Source organism: Paroedura picta, chromosome 4 (assembly GCF_049243985.1).
Source record: "Paroedura picta isolate Pp20150507F chromosome 4, Ppicta_v3.0, whole genome shotgun sequence".
In the NCBI taxonomy this organism is placed as follows: domain Eukaryota; kingdom Metazoa; phylum Chordata; class Lepidosauria; order Squamata; family Gekkonidae; genus Paroedura; species Paroedura picta.
Window position 1 is genome coordinate 32,311,266 of NC_135372.1, and position 22,202 is coordinate 32,333,467.

General features: G+C 47.7%; 1 protein-coding gene across 2 annotated transcripts in view; it reads left to right on the forward strand.

Moving 5' to 3' along the window:
• Positions 1-896: 896 nt before the first annotated feature.
• RGSL1 (regulator of G protein signaling like 1) overlaps positions 897-22,202 on the forward strand; it is a 155,740-nt gene continuing 134,434 nt past the window's right edge. For both annotated transcript variants that reach the window (XM_077332239.1, XM_077332241.1), the window contains exons 1-2: positions 897-1,010; positions 14,257-14,382. The gene's annotated coding sequence lies outside the window, so the exon portion shown is untranslated. The remainder of the gene's footprint in view (positions 1,011-14,256; positions 14,383-22,202) is intronic.

The window sequence follows — 22,202 nt, forward strand, 5'->3', positions numbered from 1 at the left end:
ACTACAGAGGTCAGTTCCCCTGCAGAAAATGGCTGCTTTGGAGAAAGGACATTGGCATTAATGTATTCTGCATTCCCCAGGGCCCACACCCTCAATCTCCAGAAATTTATCAGCCCAGAGTTGGCAACTGTATGAGCAAGTGAGTCATGACTCAGGAAAGCTCACTCTGCAATAAACAGATGTAGGTGGGCAGCTGTATTACCTGAAGACGTGTGCTTGCACGTGCAAACTTATACCTTTAATATAAGTCTTAAAGGTCTGGACTCAAACTTTGTTCTGCTGCAGTAAACATGCCCCCTTAAGGTGCAAACTAACATGGTGCTCTCTCTCAAATTAGCAGTACAGTCTCATCAGTGCAAACAAGCAAGATGTTTTCTTTCCCTTTAAGTCAGATGAGGGATGCTAGTCCCCAGGTGGGGATCCCCTGGTTTTACTGCTCATCTGGGGACTGGAATGATAGCTCACCTCCAGACTAAAAAGATCAGTTCCCTTGGAGAAAATGGCTGTTTTTTTGGGGGGGGGGAGGGGGGAAGACTCCATAGCATTATCCTCCACTGAGGTCCCTCCCTGCCACAAATCCTGCCCACTCCTGGCTCCCCCCAAATTCTCCAGGTATTTCTCAACCCAGAACTGACAGCCCTAAATCAGGCCCATCCCTATCACTACATCAGTTCTTTGGGAAAATAACCATCCTTATAATCTCTGATTGGTTAAGAGAACCATAAGAACGTAACCACCAGGCCTGTTGGTTCTTTTTTCCTGGGAAGAAAGACCAGTTAGGGACTCCTTCAGATGGAGAACCCTTAATAGCTAGTTGGCTCCCAAGACACTAATCAACAGGCCTGTTGTCTTTTTAAAGCTCCCATGCTCCACCTGGCTTCAAGATCAGGCCCATGTGATGCATTAGGACGAACCCAGCTTGTGCTTTTGATGCAAGGCATTTACAGTAGTCTTCCTGTTTCCAACAAGGAGGTTGTTGTTTTCTTTTTGGAAGAGGAGGATTGACACAGGTAAGTGGCTTATAATGAAATGTTGCTATGGCAGCTTCTTTCTTGGTGAGGAAAGTGAGTCCACAGGTGGGATCTGGGTAGGATTGCCAGCAATGGGCTGGGAAATACCTGGGAGACTTTGAGGATGGAGCTGGGAGTGGGCAGGATTTGAGGCAGGGAGGGACTTCAGTGAAACATAAAACTATGGAGTCTACCTTCCAAAGCAGCCATTTTCTCTGGGGAACTGATCTCTGTAGTCTGGAATGACCTGTAATTCCAGGGAATCTTCAGGACCCACCTGAGGATTAACATCCTTAGATCTGGGGATCCCCTGGAATTACAGCTCATCTCCAGACTTAGGAGAGCAGTTTCCTTGGGGGAAAATGGATGCTTTGAAGGGCAGACTGTTATGACCTTGCTGAGGAGGTCCCTCCCCTCCCAGACTTCCCCTTCCTCATGTTGCACCCCCAAATTTCCATGAATTTCTGAACTTGGGAGCTGGCAATCCTATGATGTGTGGGATTGTACCACTAGTAGGAACTTAAAGGCACTACAGCCATGTTCTCATTTTGTGACCCAAGCGTCTGAAAAATGCTAACTCCAGAAAGCAAAGATACTGTGGGCTCCTGGAAGTAATTTTCTTCCCTCCCAGACCCAGAAGGACTTAACCTCATTTGAGAGAGTTGTCTGTCATTTAAGAAGAGCTGTTTTTTGAACCCCGCATTTCTCTACCTTAAGGAGTCTCAAAGCTGGTTACAATCGCCTTTTCTTCCTTTTCCCCACAACAAAACACCCTGTGAGATAGGTGAGGTTGAGAGAACTCTCACAGAACTGTGACTGTCCCAAGGTCACCCAGCAGACTGCATGTGAAGAAGGGATGAAGAATCTGGAATTCTCCAGATTCGGGGACTGCTACTCTAAACCAGGGGTAGTCAACCTGTGGTCCTAAAGATGTTCATGCACTACAATTCCCATGAGCCCTTGCCAGCAAATGCTTGCAGGGGCTCATGGGAATTGTAGTGCATGAACATCTGGAGGACCACAGGTTGACTACCCCTGCTCTAAACCACTACACCAAACTGGCTCCTGGTGGTGGGTGGTGAGGGAATGCCTTTTAATTTCGACATGTGGAAAATGGCCTCCTTGCTTTATGTTACTCTATATTTTTGGAAAATGATTTCTGGCGCTAAGGGCGAGTTCTGGTTTGTGTCGAAATTGGCCATGCTCATATCCGTCTTTGCTTCATAAGCCTGACTCTTCTGATGACTGTGTTTGGAAGCTGGCCGTGGGAGGGTATGTTTGTGTTTCTGTGTGTGTGTGTGAGAGAGAGAGAGAAACATGTGTCAGGATTTCTCTCCAGTAAAGGGAATTCCTACAGTTGTCATACTCAGGTTGCCAGGCAATGACTGACAACTGCTGGGAAAGTTGTGGGCAAGTAAACGGGGGAGGCAGAGTATAATCTGCAGTGCTTCGTCACTTCTGGGTGGAAAAAAAAACTCAAAGTGACACAGTGTAATTGCCAGAAACTCTGGTTTTTTTAGTAGACCATTTCTGACAACTGCTAGCGGTTCAGAGGATACCAGCGGAGGTTAAACTTTTGTTTCTCCTGCTGATACTTGGAGCACGGATGCCCTGTCCCCACTGGAAGATAGATAAGCCAATTGTAAAGAGAACAGCAAAAGGGGACTTGGCGTTAAGGATTGTTTAAGGCAAGTTTTTTCAGCCAGAGTTTGGTGAAACCCTGCCATTTCTTGATGGCCATGGAAGGGTTTCCCGAATGGGTAGGAGTTAATTAATTTTTAAATACATTTTTCAAATTTGTTAAACGTTTATCAGGTGAGATGACTCCCTTCCCCAAATGGCCAGAGGTGGGCCTGGAGGGGGTGGGAAGGGGAGGGGTCCCAGGTGGGCATGTCCACAGCTCTGCTTCCCAGCCACATTCTGCACGATGGCTCTACTTCTGAGCTTTCTGGAAGCCTGAAGAATGTTTCAGGGGTTTCTCAATAGTAAAAAAGGTGAGAAAGGCTGATTTAAGGACTTGTATCACTGTTCAAATCTATTTAAAATCTATTTTATTTATTTCCTTTGCTGTGTCTCCCCTGCCCCAAATTTAACCCAAACAAATGGTAACCTTATGAACTCAACTTGTTATTTCGGTTTTATTTCCATTTGGTCTAGAATCTGTCAAACTTCTTCACTGTGCTGTATGTTGATTTACTGCCCACCTATATGTAGTGGTTGAGGCAATTCTGTTTCACTGTATCTGATGAAGCAAAACAGAATTCCCTCAACAATTACATCAAGGATTCCCCACCAAGGATCTGTGGACCCCGAAGGAGTAGGGAGGTTTGGGAGGAAAAACCAGCATGGCAAATCCCACCTTAAAGTACGGTTACTATCTCTGTGTTCGGAAATACATGGAGGTTTTGGGGGTGGAGTCAGGAGTGGGCGGGGTTTGGGGCAGGGAGGGACCTTAGTGGACTGTAATGTGATGGAGTCCACCCTCCAAAGCAGCCATTTCCTCCAAGGGAACTGATCTCTTAAGTCTGGAGATGAGCTCTAATTCCAGGGGATCCCCAGGACCAACTTGGAGACATTCCGCACGACTTCAATGTTGCAAAAGGCTTCCAATTTGCTACTAATTTGCAGTTGTGCATGATGTCGCACACAGTCTGCCACACTCCTGAAACCAATCCGCAAAAAGCGATTTGTTGTAGCGCTTAAAGGGGAATCCAGAAAAGTGGATTCACCCTCTGAAAAGCGCTACTCTCTTGCAAACAATCTGCAACAGTAGCGAAAAAGACCTGTGCATTCCCATTGTTGAGGTTCCAGCCAAGTCCCTCCCCCTGGCTCTCTCCTCTGAACTTCTGGCGAAGCGATCACCTAATTTTTTTCTCAGAGCGAGCAGAAAGCAACAAACCGGTGAGCCTTCCTTCACCCCAGTGCGGCTTCTCCGGCTACAGTCCCTCCACAGAGCTGCTTTAAAGCCCCCCTAATTCACCAAGCACAACACAGCCCCATTTGCAAGTTCCCTTTATTTTCGGCCAAAACCCGCCCCCGTGCACAGGGGGGGGATTTTTTTTCACTCGGGGAGCATGGTAACGATGAATCGGCAGCTCACACGCCAGCTGCCAGCTAGATGGGTCTCTACCTTAGGAGGAATCAAGGCATATTTGTTGCAACGTGTGTTTTTCTTTTTTTTTTAACCTGTGCTTAAAGGGAAAGGGGCTTTTTGGGAGCATGATAACGGCCGCCCATTGGCTGCTCGTTTGATTGACGGGCAGGGGCGGGACAAAGTACAGAAAAAATCGCTTCCTTTCTAGCGATTTTTGGCGAAACCAGAAACCTGTGGGAAATGATTGAAATGCTACTGGATTCCACTACGAAGGCAGGTATGTGTAATGCCGAATAGCACTTTTAAAAATAGCGTTTCCGCTTGCAGGAACCAATTGGCAACATTGGTCCTTGTGTGGAATGGGCCTGACATTCCTACTTTAAAGGCACGCCTATACATACCCTGGTTCTTGAATGCTTCGCAGGTTTGCAGAGCATTGCTTGCTACAGCTGTAAAACTCTTAGGTAATTCAAGAGATAAGGTTTTTTTCCCCCTTCCTCGCTCTTGCTTTCTGTTTCATTCCTTTAGATAGTGACTAATATCACACCTCCCTAGCCTTGTGCTGATGTACCCTGTCCTGGGTTGGGTGCCACTTATTACTCAAACTTCAATTTTCCACCCTTGCGTTGCTAGATCCACAATCTGTCCGGCCCCTCCTTTACTGGACTCTACCAGGGCCAAGTTACAGTTATATAAGCTGGGTTTTTTTTATACCAGGAAATGAAATAACCCAAGGGGATGAATTTGTTCAGTATGTTTCATGTCAGCGTTTCTGGTAAATTCCCTTGCTTATGAGAAATCCCTCAAGCAAGACATTATCCCAGCATTCTTCCTCCACCCTGCAGAAGAAGGCGGGCTCTCTAGGAACCTCCTCATACGAAATATTACAGTCAAGAAGGCCTTGCTTTTCAGCTGTAATGGAATTAGCTTGGAGGGTAATTCCAGATGGGTAGCCACATCAGTCTGCAGCCACAGAACAGAACACGTGTCCCTGCGTGTTTCATACCGGTGATATGGCTTATATTTAGGGACCAGGGAGGAAACATACCAGGAGAAAGAGGAAGTCCCAGGTCATGTGGCCAGTGTGGCATAGGAAGTGACATCATCATGCTGTGACATCACGTTTACGCTCAGGTATCTGAGCAAAGATTCTGTGATAAAAACGACATCTCTGTGACACTCAGGTGTTTGAGTAAAACGTCTATGATAAAAATGACTTCTATTTTAGAGGTTTAGCCCAAATACCAGTGTTGCCCAGATGTCATAGAATCATAGAGTCATAAATCTGCAAGGGACCTCCCGGGTCATCTACTCCAACCCCCCCCCCCCCCCCACCACCACCACACACACAGTATGCAGGACACTCACAACCCTATCGCTCATCCACTGTAACCTGCCACTCCCTTAAGCCTTTACAGAATCAGCCTCTCCGTCAGATGGCTATCCAGCCTCTGTTTAAAAATTTCCAAAGATGGAGAACCCACCACCTCCCGAGGAAGCCTGTTCCAATGAGAAACCGCTCTAACTGTCAGGAACTTCTTTTGGATGTTTAGATGGAATTTCTTTTGAATTAATTTCATCCCATTCATTCTGGTCTGTCCCTCTGGGACAAGAGAGAACAACTCTGCTCCATCCTCCATAAGGAACCCTTTTAAATACTTTAAGATGGCTATCAGATTCCCCTCTCAGTTGTCTCCTCTCCAGGCTAAAAAGACCCATCTCCCCCAACCTTTCCTCATATGTCTTGGTCTCCACACCCATCATCATCTTTGTTGCCCTCCTCTGGACACACTCCAGTTTGTCTTCATCCCAGAGTGATGATATCACTTCCGGTGTGACACCAACAATGGGACCTGCACCTTCCTATTTCTACTGGTAAGTCCTCGGTTGGCCAGATGATTGGCAGCTGGGTGCAGGGCCTGGTAGAGGGAACCCCTACTTCCATGGGAAGTCTGGTAATCCAAATTATACTTACTCTTCCCGATGATCTATAAGTAGGGTTCCCAGCCTCTGTGTGGCACCTGGAGATAGCTCTCTTGGGATGCCAGCTTCCAGGTGGGACCTGGAGATCCCCTGGAATGACAACTTATATCCAGACCACAGAGATCAACCCCCCTGTAGAAAATGAATGCTCTGCAGGGTGGTACTCTGTGCCAGTGTACCCCACTGAAGTCCCTGTCTCCTGCTATTACAGTTGATCTACCGACAACCTGGAAAAAATGGCTACTTTGAAGGATGGAGCATTGTACCCTGTTGAGGTTCCTCAAGACGTGTGTGATCCGTCCTTGATTTGGGCACGACTCAGCCAAATCTGGCACAACTCAGCCAAATCCAGACTGAATCACCATTTCCAAATAAGTGTAAATGACCGATTCAACCTTCCCCGAATATCTGGCATGATTCGGCACGATTGAGCAAGCCACTGTTTAAACTTTAAAGGGAAAGAGAAAGGGGGGGGGAAGTTCCCCTTTTTGTCTTTTACGGGCTCTGCAGTGAGTGGGGGTTTGAGATAGAGACACCAGACTCTCAGCAGGAGCCTCTCTTCAAAGTAATTCTCAAGTGGCAAAAACATTGGACCAGGGGGTCCAATTCTGGGGGTACCCAAAGAAGGTGCCCCATCTGACCTCCATTATTTCCTATGATGAGAACATACCAGATAATTTTTTTCAGCATAGGAAATATTGGTGATCAGATCAGATGGGGGCACTCTCTTTGAGGGTCCCCCTGATCCAGTCTTTTTGCAACTTGTGGGCTTCTTTTGAAGGGAGGCTCCTGTAGCTATGCTTGAAGTTTGGTGCGTTTGGCAACTTGTATATGATTCTTGCAGTTGTTGTTGCACAGTTAAATGAACGATTTTCCACGCCCCCCCCCCCCAAAAGGACTTTGTTGTGGGGATAACTCCATTAGCAGTATTTTGGTTTAAAGGTAAAGGTATCCCCTGTACCAGCACCAGGTCATGTCTGACCTTTGGGGTGACCCCTCCAGCGTTTTCATGGCAGACTCAATACGGGGTGGTTTGCCAGTGCCTTCCCCAGTCATTACCGTTTACCCCCCAGCAAGCTGGGTACTCATTTTACCGACCTCGGAAGGATGGAAGGCTGAGTCAACCTTGAGCCAGCTGCTGGGATTGAACTCCCAGCCTCATGGGCAAAGCTTTCAGACTGCATGTCTGCTGCCTTACCACTCTGCACCACCAAAGGCTCATATTTTGGTTTTGGCAGTCCCAAAGTGTTGGGATGTTGATTCACACTTCTTCCAAGAGTGGAAGCACCCTGGGGAGGGGTGCCAGCTTCCTGGTGGGTCCCCCAGAATTACCAGAGATCTCTAGACAACAGGAATTAGTTTCCCCGGAGAAAATGGCCACAGGTGGACTGTATGGCATTAAACCTCATTTACGTCTCTCCCCTCCCCAAATCCCACCCTCTGCAGGCTTCACACACAAAATTTTCTGGTTTTCCCTAACCTGGAGTTAGCAACTGTATCACTGGGCCTAGTGTTGCCAACTCTGGGCTGGGAAATACCTGGAAACCTTGGGGGCTAGAGGCAGGAGTGGGTGGGATTGGGGTCGGGGAGGGACCCCAGTAGAGTATAATGCTACGGAATCTACCCTCCAAAGTAGCCATTTTATCCAGGGGAGATGAGCTGCAATTCCGGGGGAATCCCCAGGTCCCACCTGGAGACTTGGCATCCCTAACTGGGCCTTCAGGAGCCTTTAGGCAATGTCAACGTCTGCTGTATCAAAATAGAGAGCTAACTACCAAACAGCCAGTGGGTTAGCACCACCTCCAGCAGAAGGAGTCCTGGCCATTTTATTTGTCCCGAAAGGCTGACCTGCTCAGGGGCATTTCAATAAATGAGCAATGGGGAGGCACAGGATGGGTCTGTGTTTTCGTAAAGCTCCCTTCAGAACCTCTCGGCCTGGAAACCAACCCCACAGAAACAGCTTTTGCCTAGTTTTGGTGCCAGGAACCCTTGAGAGGATTAGGTGCTGGCAAACAGGCAATTCTTTTCATGTGAGCAGGAAACGTTGCCATAGCGACGCCCCTGCTCCCTCTCCTCCCCCCCCCGCACCCCCATCTTTGCTTTGCATTTGAAATTCCAGATGAGCTTTAACTTGCTCTCCTGTCAACCAGCCTGAGATTTCGGAAGCTACGCTGCCCTGCTGTGCACCAGCAAAGGCCAAGGGCCCAGAGAAAGGGGAGAATGAGAGTGGAAGAGGTGCAGAAACACAGGGCTGAATTAGTGTGTATATATATATATATATTCCATTTCTTGCACGGCTTCTCCCACTGTTTCATACCAGCTTTCTGTGGTTCAGTTTCTGCATACCAAGTAGAAAATAAAGGTGCAGGAGCCTTGCTAGAAAAAAGTGGGTCAAATAGGAGTCAGGCTGTTAGGGAGAATTGGTATAAAATGTTTTATCGTTGGTAAAGGTAAACCAGGTCATGTCTGACCCTTGGGGTGACGCCCTCTAGCGTTTTCATGGCAGACTCAATACGGGGTGGTTTGCCAGTGCCTTCCCCAACCATTACTGTTTTACCCCCCAGCAAGCTGGGTACTCATTTTAGCGACCTCGGAAGGATGGAAGGCTGAGTCAACCTTGAGCCGGCTGCTGGGATTGAACTTCCAACCTCATGGGCAGACAGCTCCAGTTCTTGGACAGCATGTCGCTGCCTTACCACTCTGCACCACAAGAGGTACCTAACACCAAAAGCTTTAGTAAGGATGTCCAATAGGGGTAATAACAAATGTTGGAAGTGTCAGGAGAAGGTGGGGTCATTTTTTCACATGTGGTGGAGGTGTCATAGGGTGTATAAGTATTGGTCCAAGGTTCACTTGGGGCTAGAAAAGATGCTAAAAATTAAGTTTGTAATGAAACCTGAGTACTGGTTACTAAGTTTCTTTCCGGACAATCTGCCAGTACAGGCAAGAGTATTATTTTTTTATGCTACAACGGCGGCCAGAATACTGTCGGCTAAAAATTGGAAAGTGAAGACGATACCCACGACAGAACTTTGCTTAGAAAAGCTATCTGACTATGCTAAATGGGCAAGACTGACAGTATTAGTCAATAGCCGACCGGCAAATGAATTCCAGAAGCGATGGAAGCTCTTTGTGGACTATCAAACTAACCAATGACTGAATGGAGGTGAGGGAGGGGGCATGAATCTCTCAAGAGAACCAATTAATCAGTGACAATCTTATGTGTGTGTATATATATAATCAAAAAGAAAGAAAGAAAGAAAGAAAGAAAGAAAGAAAGAAAGAAAGAAAGAAAGAAAGAAAGCCAAATTTATTGGTTTAAATATTTCTTCCCCGCTTTGGGAACCAAGACGGCTTTCAATATTGTTGTCCCCTCCTCTTTTGCATCTGCACAGCAATAAGTCACTCTGCCCCTCCCATAAGACAGCTATACTTCCTTCCCCTATGGTGGCCTTCAGCCAGAGGTGGCTGCTCTTTTGTGGGGGAGAGGGAGCCGATAATCTCAAGTTATCCTATTTGGGTGGCCAAACTGTGGCTCTTCGGATGTCTGTAGACAACAATTTGCATCAGCCCCTGCCAGCATGGCCGATTGGTTGGGACTCATGGTAATTGGAGTTCTTGGACATATGGAGAGCCACCATTTGGCCACCCTAGTTGCTGGGTGGATTGGGGCCGTTGCCACACATGTGGCCTTGCGTGTGGAGCATCCACTCCCCCATCAGATGATCCTTCGGCCATGTAGGCAGCTCCTACCACATGGAAGTGGCACAGCTTGCCAGCAATCTCTGGACCTGCCATGGATTGCCCGGTGGCCTTGGCTGGAGGTGGACACTGACACATGGGCATCTCTGGTTCATTGGCTTTGCTTGGTTTGCTTGCCTGACTTGTTGATTCAGCTGAAGCTGTTCTCCTGGTAGGCACCTGATCTCTCCGTAGATCAACTGCTGTAGGCGATTTCACAGCACCAGTATCACAACCAAAGAAGTGCTTGGCAGATCTGGAGGACCTTTGGCTACAGTGCTTTCCAGTACACAACAAGCATGCGTCTTCACTGGGCTTGCAGTTACTAACAGGGTCAGCCATGTGCAAACCTCACATCCCTGGGCTTGCTCCATCACTATGTAGGGATGCCAGTCCCCAGCCGGGACCTGGGGATCCCCTAGAATGACAGCTCATCTCCAGACTAAATAGATCAGTTCCCCTGGAGAAAATGGCTGCTTTGGAGAGTGGGCTCCATAGCATTATACTCCACTGAGCTCCCTCTCTGCCCCAAATCCTATACACTCCCGGCTCCACCCCCAAAGGCTCCAGGTATTTCTAACCCAGACCTGGCAACTCCAATCACCATCTAGAAGCACCGAAGCCAAGGAAAGAGATGCTGCCAAGGCTTCTTCATCCTGGTTTCTGACTCTGCTCTCCTCATCTGCAGCTAGTAATTATACCCAGGAGCAGACAGGGAGAGAATGATGGGGGCGGAGCAGAAGAAACAAATCCACGACTCGTTTATCCTGCACTTTCTCAGGTTAGAAGTCACATCACAGCCCTGTGTTTGTCCTGTGGCTTCTTCTCTTCCTCCAATGCAAAGGGTTCCCAGGAGGGCGATTCGCAATGAATAGATCCACCAGGCAGGTGCTTCCCGTCTCCTCACATCCCGTGCCCCTCTTTACAAAACTCTGACCCCTAAGCCACAGCTGGGGGTGCCGTGGCTTAGAGGCAGAGCACTTGCAGTGCATGGTGAAGGTCCCCAGGTTCGATCCCCACCATCTCCTCTTAGCAGGTGATAGGGAAGGTCCTCTACCCTCTGCAAACACAGCCAGCCAGAGTAGAGAGTGTGATAACGCAGCTTCACATATTCGTCATGAGAGCCAGCCTGGTGGTATGGCTGAGACCAGCAGCCTCTCATCGAGAGAATCGGGTTTGATTCACCACTCCTTCGCGTGCAGCCAGCTGGGTGACCTTGGGCCAGTCCCAGTTTTCTATGGGGGACAGGATTAAGGTGGTCTCAGATAATGTAGCCAAATATGGCTTTTTAGTCTCTAGGAAAGGGAAAGTTCTATCTAAGCAAATCAGCTAATTTTACTAGTTTGCTCTACTAATTTACAGCATTGCCAAAGTTTGCCTTTTAATTGGTCATCAGTTGCAGGTCTTCTGCTGGTTGCTGACTATATTAATAAACTGTACTGTACTACTGTACACAGCCTTCTCAGAGCCCCTTTAGCCTCACCAACCTCACAGGGTAAGTGTCGTGGGGAGAGGAAGGGTAGACAATTGGAGACACCTCCGGGTAGTAAAAAGCAGGGTACAAAATACCAGCCAGGTTACGAGCAGTAGCCTCTAATCTGGAAAACCAGGTTTGATCCCCCACTCCTCCATAGGCAGCCGGCTGGGTCACAGTTCTCTCAGAGCTCCTTCAGCCGCACCTTAGCACAGGGTGTCTGTTGTAGGGAGAGGAGGAGTAGGTGTTTGTAAGCAGCTTTTGAGACTCCCATCAGGTAGTGAAAAGCAGGGTACAAAACCCCAGCTCATCTTCTTCTTGAGGAGGTTCCAGACTTGTATTTCCTTGTGTACCTGGTGGGAAGAAGCAGAGAACAGCTGGAGGAGGCAGGGGGAGTAATGGGCAGGCTTAAGGATTGCCTTGCTCACTCTCTTTTGTATTTGTAGGACTGGTAGTAGAAATGTGGGTGTAACAGAAAAATGCAGTTGTCCAGTGCACTGGCAGAGGTGGTCTTTGGCCCTTGCGCCCAGGTTGGCACACCCCGTGTCCACAAATGAAACCGTGGCTCTTGGCTTGCCATCCAACCTAAATATTGGGTTTTGCCATTTTAGCGTTAAAAAGCTGGTTCAGCACATGCAAGTTCAGAACAGCCCCGACTTAAAAAAAACGGCCTGGTGTACAAGTTAAACGAGTGAGTTATTTTAGCTGAATAGGGGGATCCTTAGAGTTCCGAGCTAGATAATTTGTTAACTTTCCCCTTTTGTGGGCGCGTCCTCTGAGGCCAGGAAAACACACCTTCCTGTGCATGGATCAAAAGCCCAACATGAGGCTGTTTTGTGCTGACTCCGGGCTGGCGTTATGCAATACTGCCTGTAGGCATATTTTGTTTTAAGCACATTAAAAGCATGCCATGGAGCATTTGGCTTGCAAACTTTGGCTGGACATAAAGTGCCCCATGCATCTAAGCTGTGCTGGGCTTTGCTGAGACATGTTTCCTCTCGAGGATGTTTATATGTTGAAAATAAACGGACGGCTCTGCAGGCGGTACGTTCTCTGCTTGTGTAATGGGGAGCTGGGCTCAAGTGTTCGATCACCAAGACCTGGAGGAATTGGGTGTGTTTGTGCGCATTCACAGCATCTTTTCTGTGCACACTCACAGTGCCAGGCTCCGAGCCAGCTCAGCATACCGTGATGTGATGTGCTTGCTGGAGGGGTGCGCGATTTGGTTCAGCCAAGACAGAAACAAGCCGAATCAGTGCTGATTCAGTTTTGGGGGGAGCGTTTCCTAAGCCAAGCCATAATTCTAGTGCCGCTGGAGAAGGGCATGTGGGCTGGCGCATGGAGCATCAGGATTGCTAGCGGCTCTGGCAGGGACTGTCCTACCTTGACACACCTCCTGGTACGGTGGCGGAAAGGACACACAGGCCGTGCAGGCAGCTGGCACCTCAGGTTGTGGGAGAGCCTGCAGGTGAGCAAAGGACGGATGCACAGGCAGATGGAGGCACCATGTGTGGGCAGGTGAGAGGGGTGCCTAGTAGTGGGCATGGAGGGCCTTGGGTACTCTCTGCTCAACCCCTCCCCCCCCCAAAAAAAATCCTGGCCCAGGCCAGACTCACAGATCTGGGCATGAGTATAATTAAGTTATGACATGGTCCATAAAAAGAGGAGGTGACGGTCACTGGAAAAAAAAAAGGATTCGACCAATTCATGGAGGATAGATTGTTGATCACTCGATGGAACATCTTTGTTTAGAGCAGGAATACCTTGGAAAACTGGGCACTGGCAGGACATTAACAGGCGCTGTCGGGTTCCTGCCCAGCTTGTGAGAATCCGCAGGCGTTTGGCTCGCTGCTTTTGCTGGATACAGCAGTCTGTTTCCAGTGGACCTTGGACCAATTCAGGAAGGCAGCTGCTAAACTCTTACATTGCTGTGAAGCAGTGCAACAGAGGAGAACTACACCCCCCCAAGCACACACACTCTGAAGAATTTCAATCAGATGGCACTGAACATTCACAAAATAGCAATGCAGTGAAGGACATGGGAGTGGGGGTACTTCTCCTGCCTGTTTTTCCCCAAAGGGGCATCTTCTAGCACTAGGTTTGCAGAGTGGGGCTGCACACAACCACCAAAAATTATATTTAAAACACCCATTCAGGAAACCCCTCCAGGGCCATCAAGAAACCACAGGGTTGCATGAAACCCTGGTTGAGAAAGCCTGATCTGGATGGGGTAATATTTGGAGAGGGGGATGGGTGATAGGCCCAAATCTTTGCCCAAGCTACCCCGAGGCAGTGTTACTGCGGTTGACAGTGGGGAAGAAGGCTATTTCTGCCCGCCATGGGTGCCCATGACCACAAAGCTACCAGCCAGTTTTTGGCAAAGTCAGAATGGGCACCCCAGTTGAAGGGGGATGTAGACAAACTGGAGCATGTCCAGAGGAGGGCGACAAAGATGGTGAGGGGTTTGGAGACCAAGACATATGAAGAAAGGCTGGGGGAGCTTGGTCTGTTTACCCTGGAGAGGAGACGACTGAGGGGATCTGATAACCATCTTCAAGTATTTAAAAGGCTGCCATATTATAAAGGATGGAACAGAGTTGTTCTCTCTTGCCCCGGAGGGATGGACCAGAACCAGTGGGATGAAATTAATTAAAAAGTAATTCCGTCTCAACATCCGGAAGAAGTTCCTGACAGTTACAGCAGTTTCTCAGTGGAACAGGCTTCTTCGGGAGGTGGTGGGTTCTCCATCTTTGGAAATTTTTAAACAGAGGCTGGAGAGCCATCTGACAGAGAGGCTGATTCTGTGAAGGCTCAAGGGGGTGGCAGGTTACCGTGGATGAGCAATAGGGTTGTGAGTGTCCTGCATAGTGCAGGGGGTTGGACTAGATGACCCATGAGGTCCCTTCCAAGTCTATGATTCTAAGTCAAACCATCACCCTTCTTTTGTTTTCCAGCTCAGGTGAGACACAGCAAGATTGGCTACTCCTGCCACTATGACAACAAGCTCAGTAGCGGAAGCTCTCAGCTCAGCTGAACCCTGGATTCGAAATCTGCACGGGAGACTGGTGCTACTTGCCCAGGTTGGTGAAATGGACAGAATCTGCTATAATCTTTTGCAGTGTGCTGCTCCTTGGCCAGTTTGCTTTTTTGCTGTTTTCTCCGGATGTTTTCAAGAAAGCAAGATTCCGTGTCTGGAGGTGGGAGCCACCATTTGCAGAAATTGTTTCCATGGCAGCCTGCCACTAGACGGGACAGGTTTGCAATTGAGGGAAGCCAGCCACCAGGTGGGACCTGGAGATCCCCTTCAATTATAGCTCATTTCCAGACTACAGAGATCCGCTCCTGTGGAGAAAAGTGATGCTTTGGGAGGTAGACTCTGTGGCTTCATACCCGACAGAAATTCTCATCCTCCATCCCCAAATTTCAGGGAGTTTTCCAACCTTGATCTGGCAACCTTACCAGATCAACCTTACCAGATCTGGCAACCTTACATCCCCTGCCTATTGGCCAGGGGGGGCCCGGCAACCCTAGGTTGGATTGTGACCCAGGGCTTAATTCTGTGAACATTCCTTCTGCTTCAGGCTGCGGCCTAGCCCCTGTCAGCTTCTTGCGGTTGCTATGACTCTGTTCAGTGATGTTGTGCATACCTCTGGCCAGAGTCCCTCTTTTAAGAAACCACAACATACATCCGGAAGCCTTGTTTGCCTTTTGAAATAAAGGCAGAGTTGAAACATTAGAGATGTTTTTCAGCGAAGGAAGACTTGTTCCCCACCCCACCCCCCAGGCTTACATAACAGAAATGACAGGTTCTCTTTTACAAGGTAGACATAATGGCTGCTGATAGCAAAACACACAGTTTAGGACAAAAGGAGGGTTTTAAAAAAAGGCTGTTTGACTGCATTAGATCCCATATAGAGAGGGGGAAAATAGGCGGTTTAGGCTAGGGTTCATATTTCACCTCAGATGTTTAATAGCTTTTTGCAAGTTGCTGTCCTGTGGTCAGTTTCCAGCTGTTATTTCTTCTGGCTAATTTACAAAGTCATATTTTTTCCCCAGTCTGGAAAATGCCCTCATTACACATAGCCCTTTACCTTGTCTGTGGTAGGCTCAGTTTTGGGATTTAATCATCCATATAGTAATATTCAAGTACATAACAATTGAGCTTCCTAAAGGATTTATAACTATCAACGAAAAGAGCTTGGGGCACTATATAGAAAATAGTTGAGGCTCTGTTAATCAGTGGTTATAAATCCTTTAGGACAGGGGTAGTCAACCTGTGTTCCTCCAGATGTTCATGGACTACAATTCCCATGAGCTCCTGCCAGCAAATGCTGGCAGGAGCTCATGGGAATTGTAGTCCATGGACATCTGGAGGACCACAGGTTGACTACCACTGCTTTAGGAAATGCAGTTGTTATGTGTGTCAGTTTTATTATTGGAGTCTGAAGAAGAATGTTGTAATTTGAAATAAGGGCTACAATCCGGGTAACTAGTCAGAATTTGGAGAACTGGAAATGAAGAAGTGAGAACAGAACCCGCTTTATCCTCTGAGCGTCTATCAAAAAAGCATCAGCTGTATTACACTGGCTACATACATGGACTGGTTGTTTGCTGTTTGGTGGGTTTATTTTATTGGACCAACGTCTGCTGGTATTTATTTATTTAAAACATTTATAAACCCAACTTTCTTCCAGGCATCCTAGGATCCAGTATGAAAGTCGTCACATGATATAGAACTCAGTTAGGTGGAGTGAAAAGTTATTTTCTTAATTTCTATTCTGTCCAGATGTTAATTAGTCCGCGAGTCTGTCTGAAGAGCTATATAATTCCAGAGAGATCTTACCAAGGGATTAAATTATTTCTCACAGGGAAGAGAGTTGAGATTATGCCATTTATCTCTTTTTCTCCGTTTAAGTATCCCAACTTTATGAAATCACCCTGCTAAAGGGCAGAAATTTAGAAGTTCCAGTGAGGAAAGGGTGGGGGGAGGGTCCCTGCTGGGACCCCCCCCCCCTGCAGTATTAGATGCTAGAAATAGAGGCTTGTGCTTGGAGCTTGTTGGATGAGAAGCAGCAGAAAAGAGTTGGTCGGTATACTCCACTTTTCTCTACCAGAAGGAGTCTCAATCGTCTTCCCTTCCTCTCCCCACAACAAGGCACCCTGTGAGGTAGGTGAGGCTGAGAGAGACCTGACATTAACTGCTCTGTGAGAACAGCTCTAAGAGGACTCTGACTAGCCCAAGGTCACCCAGCTGGCTGCATGTGGAGGAGCAGGGAATCAAACCCAGCTCGCCAGATTAGAAGCAACCGCTTTAAACCACTACACCATGACTTGTGCAAAAACCTACTTCACATATTAAATATATAGCATCAGATTGGTTCTTGAAAGCATGGGAATGAGGCACACAGGTGGCCGACAAAGGTAGCAAGTCACGTCTGCCTGCTAAAAACCGGTGTCCTGCCGCTGTTTCAGGGATGCAGGAAAGCTAATAATGCCTGAGAAACTTGGGGGCTTTCCGCACCGGGATCCTTGTAGCAAATTGTTTGCTGAACGAAAAATCGCCATTTAAAATAGTGGAATTCGTCATTATGCATACCTGACTTTGTAGTGGAATCCAGTTGCGTTTCCATCGTTTCCCACAAGCTTCCGGTCTCAGCAAAAATCGCTAGAAAGGAAGCGCTATTGCCGAGCTCGTCCCGCCCCTGGCCGTCAAGCAGCCAATGGGCAGCCGTTAGCATGCTCCCAAACAGCCCCTTTCCCTTTAAGAAAGGTTTTTTTTTTTTTTAAACACACCCATTGCAACGAATATGTGTTGATTCGTTGCAACGGAGAGACCCATCCAGCTGGCAGGTGTGTTTGAGCTGTCGTTTCATCGTTGCCACACTCCCCTGAGTGAAAAAAAAAATCCCCCCCCCCTCACGGGCCCGATTTTCGGCCGAAAACAGTGTAAAAAATAAAGGGAAAATACATCAGCAAACGGGCTTCTCTGTTGTTTGTGCTTTAGTGACTAAACAGCTCTGGAGAGGGACTGAAGCCGGGGAAGCCTCTAAACAGAGGCTCGCTCGGAGGAAAAAAAATGGCTATCGCTTCGCCGGAAGATCAGAGGAGAGAGCCAGGGGGAGGGACTTTGTAGAAACCACAACAATGGTAACGCACAGAACTTTCCCGCTAGTGTTGCAGATTGGTTGCAGGAGTGTAGCGCTTTCCGGAGGGTGAATCCACTTTTGGGGATTTCCCTGAAAGCGCTACAAGGAAGCGCTTTTTGCGGATCGGTTTCAGGTGTGTGGCAGATTGTCAATGATGTTGTGCATAATGGCAAATCAGTAGCATTTTCAATTGGCAACCATTGTGCGATTTTGAAGGCGTGCAAAAAGCCCCTTGGAGTTGACGTTAAAAATGTAGCATGTAGTTTTGCTCTTAGTAGATGATGCTGGGGCTTCCCTGTTGCAAGTTCCATGATCAGCAGCTCTGCTCTATGCGGATTTAATTGGAAGTAAATGCCACGGTGTTTGATGCGGCCTAGAAAATATATAGGCTAGCATGCTTCCAGATGGGATTGCAACTGAAGGCAAAAGAGATCAGTTAACTTGAAGGAAATAGCCACTATGGAAGGTCAACTCTATGGCATTACACCCCACTGAAAGGCCTCCCCCCTCCAAACTCCGCCCTCCTCAGGCTCCACCCTCAAAACCTCCAGATATTTTCCAACCTGGAGCTGGCAGCCCTTCACATGTGCATAGATGGTAGCCCTGGACCACTTGTAATCTCTCTGCAGGGTATGCCTTGAGTCCACCTTCCAAAATGGCCCATTTTCTCCAGGTGAGCTGATTTGCCACCTGGCAATCACATGGAATCTCTAACTAAATTGTATAAATTATGATTTTTAAATTCCTATGTATTTATGATGGATGCTATTAAATCCGTGGGTTCAACAACGACACAGGCACTTCAGCCCCAAACAACCAACTCTTTACCCTGAACAAGAACAAGCAGAACCAGGAACTTATATACATGTTTGAGGCTCCTGCCAAGACGTCCTTAATGGAGGCCCTGAAAAGGGCCATTAAATTTTCCAATGAATGGTTAGGAAAGGAGATGCGGTGAATCTGTCAAGAGTCCAGGATCCCAGTTCCTTGCTCCAAGCTCTCTGCCTTAGATTGCCTGCACACACAACAGATGTTACCCACCCTGGGCCTATGGGAAGGACGGGTTAGAAAAATAAACTGTATTTGTTATTATATTTATTATTAAAATACCACCGGGTGGTTGACAACCCCCAGAAGTGCAACATGTGGCTCCCTGGCCATTGCATGAGTATTACTGCCCTTGACCCTTAGCCACAAAGGCAGAGGAAAATGCTGTCCATGCGGAAGAAAGGAATATTGAGAGGGAAGAGGCTGACAATCCACTGGGAGATATCTTAGAACAGGCTGCTGAGAGAGAGGCCTTGAAACTTCTGAGTAACCTTGAAAGGAGGAGAAGAAAACATTGCTGTGACCTGCCATAGAGCAAGGGTGTATATTTTGGACTACCACGCAGTCAGAGGCAGCATTATGCAAGCATCCTGTCCTCCCCCTGCCCCCTCCCCCCCCCAGTGTTCCCGGGAACATCAGAGGGACAAGATAGGGCAGGCCAGATACTTGAAGAAAGGAACTAGTGGAGACGGGAGAAGACAAAGAGTTTCATTGGCAGTTTCCACCTTCCAACCTGGGTGTAAACTGCACGGAGCTTTTATTCCAACCCCAGATCAATTCAGTCCCTGCCCACTACACAGAATGCGATTTCCGTTTGGATTTTGGGCGGTTTTAATTTTCCTTGTGCAGCAAGAAGGATTGATCCGGAGTGACCCTACCTTTATTGTGCGATATCTCAGACTGCTTTTAAGCCTGAATATCCAGCTTGGGAAAGAAAGCTCCGGATTGGGATTGGGAAAAGCTCTGTAGTAGAGAACCTCTGATAGGCTACACCTGGTCATGTGACATGTTTGCCTTAAAGGAGAAGCCCCTAATTTCTCTCAACTTCTGTTGGTCCTGGATTTTTCCTCCCTCCTATGCCTTTTTCAATCCTCTCCCCCACCCCTCCAAGAAAAGAAAGAGGCTCCCTGCCTGGATCCTCTCCCCCCCCTTCAAGCAAAGAAAGAAAGAGGCTTGGCTCCCCCCCCCCTTCTGAACTACCCTAACAACGTGCAGAAGACTTTCCTGTTTCAATGGGGAGGAGGGGGAAAGGAAGAATAGAGTTCAAAGCGATCTGAATTCAACAGGATTGACAATGGAATAAAGAAAGTAAGTGCAGACTCTGCCCTGGTATCAGATGAATGGGAAACTTCAAGTTCATTGGAGGACAATCCTAAGAGACAGGCTCTTCCCTCCTGTCCTGGGCAGAGTCTGCACTTACTTTCTTACTTAAATGGACTCTGGGGAATGGTAGAGGACAGGAAGGCCTGGAGGATCATTGTCCATGGGGTCACGATGGGTCGGACACGACTTCGCAACTAACAACAACAACAACAAGGATGGTTCAATGCAGCCAGAATTACAGAATCCTTTCAGACTAGGGCCTTTTTGAACATCTCCCTTGAACAGCCGAGTAGAGAGCATCAAATCTTGCTAGCATAAATGCTCACCGCCATTGGGAGGCTGTTCAGTGGTAAAAATATGAAGCAAAGGACCCACAGCTTTCCAAAAGTCCCAGACTCGGAGGAGAACATGATTCTCTGGCTGCCTCGCTGCGATTTTGTAATTCCATGTCCAATAATCTGCACTTTAGGCTTCCGTATATGCCATAAAGAATCTAAGGAGATGCCCATAGATCTAATCAGAAAAAAAAGTGCTGAAAATACTTGTCAGTACAATGGAATTTCTAAGTGCTATGGTGACCTGACGGCTGGGATTTGACTAACAAGCATTGGCTCTCCAGGGTCTCAGACGGTGGTCTTTCACACTGCCTGCTACGTAATCCTTTTACTGGATGTGGGGAGGCCAAGGATTGGACCTGGGACCTTCTGTATACAAAGCAGATACTCTACCCCGTGAGCCATGGCTTCTTATCCATTTGGCAAGAGTTCAGCTATGTTAAGATTCCATGGTGGTTTCTGCGCCTTTAAGACAGGCATAACCTTCTATCAGGTAGAGTTTGTGCAGTATGCTATCCTGAGGGGGAAAACCGCAGCCGGTGGAGTAATTCCTTCTATGTAACTCTGAGTAATACAGGGACAAGCAACTTTTTTGCAAGATCTTTTGCAAGTCCAAGGTGACTCTTGGTGAGTTCCCTGTCGAGCAGCCGGTTAAAATGGTTAAATGATTGTAGTGGTTAAGAATGGCAGCCTCTAATCCCCACTCCTCCGCATGCATGCAGCCAGCTGGGTAATCTTGGGCCAATTCCAGTTCTGTCAGAGCTCTCTGAGCCTCACTTCCCTTTGGGTAGAGAAAAACGGGGTCCAAAAATCCCAGTTCTTACTTATTTATATTCATTTATACTTGTGATTTTTATCCTCGCAACGCCTGGCGGCTCTCAGGTTTACAAAATAACAACAGTAAAGCCATAAACAAAATTTTAAAACATCCCTGAAACGACATCATCTGCAGAATTTACAGTCATTAATTACATCTTGCAACGGACCAGCTTAGCTTAGCTGCAAGGCTTCGAGGAGGGGCCCAGATGATATTTATGTCTGTATCGTGGCCTCAACCAAATGCCTGGCGGAAGAGCTCCATCTTACAGCCCCTGCGGAACTGAGCCAGCTGCGTCAGGGCCCTGAGATCTTCTGGGGAGCTCATTCCACCAGGTCGGGGCCAGGACCAAGAAGGAAGCAGAGACGATATTGCCACTGTTCAGAAGGGGAAAGAGAGACAGTGGACGCTCTCTGAACGGAGGTAGAACTGCAAAATTGAAATGCATGATCTAAAAATAAGCGAGGCAGAAGAGTGGAACGGCTAGCGCTCAAGGGAAGAGAATCCAGGGCATTATGTCTAAGCCCTCGAAATGTGCCTTGACCTCGGCTCAGTTACTGCAATTGCCCTGCAATTCAGGCACTAGGAGAAGGGACGAGCTTGGAAGATAGATTAAAAATCTAACCCAGAAGTGTACGGCCGGAGGGGGGGGGGAATACGGTTGCAGCCCAGCATAGATAACATATGGAGGATTACATCTGTGACAAAGGGACTTGCTCCCCCCCCCCTTTCTTAAAGTACCTGCTTTGTAGAGCTAGGGTTGGGAACTTTTAAGAGCTGAGAAAGCTGCTGAGAAAGATTAGATGTAATCACACGGGGCTTCCCCGATTATAATTTCCAAGCAATTTCTGTTCTCTTTACTCCAAGCAATTTCTGTTCTCCTTACTTCGTGGCAACCTTAATCTAGCATTAATTTACATTGTCCTTTCTGGGCTTGGTTTACACATGAGTATACATGGTGTTGCAAGTGACATGTGCATTGTGTTTCAAGTGTCACATCAAGTCAAAAAGTTCCACTTTTGATGACTCCAGTGGCATGTTGACTTTCCAGAGGCAAACCTTGGCAAATCATTTTTTTTTAAAAAACATACTGGTGTGATTTATGCTCTGTCTTTCTCCCCGTGGGGACTAAGAGCCACTTTTATCAATTCTCTGCTCTTGAATGTATCCTCACACAGCAACCCTGTGAGGTAGGTGTGTGTGACTGACCCAAGATCACCTGGTAAGCTTCCATAGCAGAGCAGGGATTTCATCCTGGCTCTCCCAGTTCCTAACTTCACACTGCCCCAGCCTTTTCCAACCTTTGGACCGTGGAGGTGCACCTGAAATATTCTTCAGGCTTCAAGGTACCACGGAAGTCATGTCAGCTGGCCACAGCCCTGCCACACACCCCATACACAAATACGTAAAATTTAAAGATGCAAATAAACTTTAAAATGAGCCTCCCATTG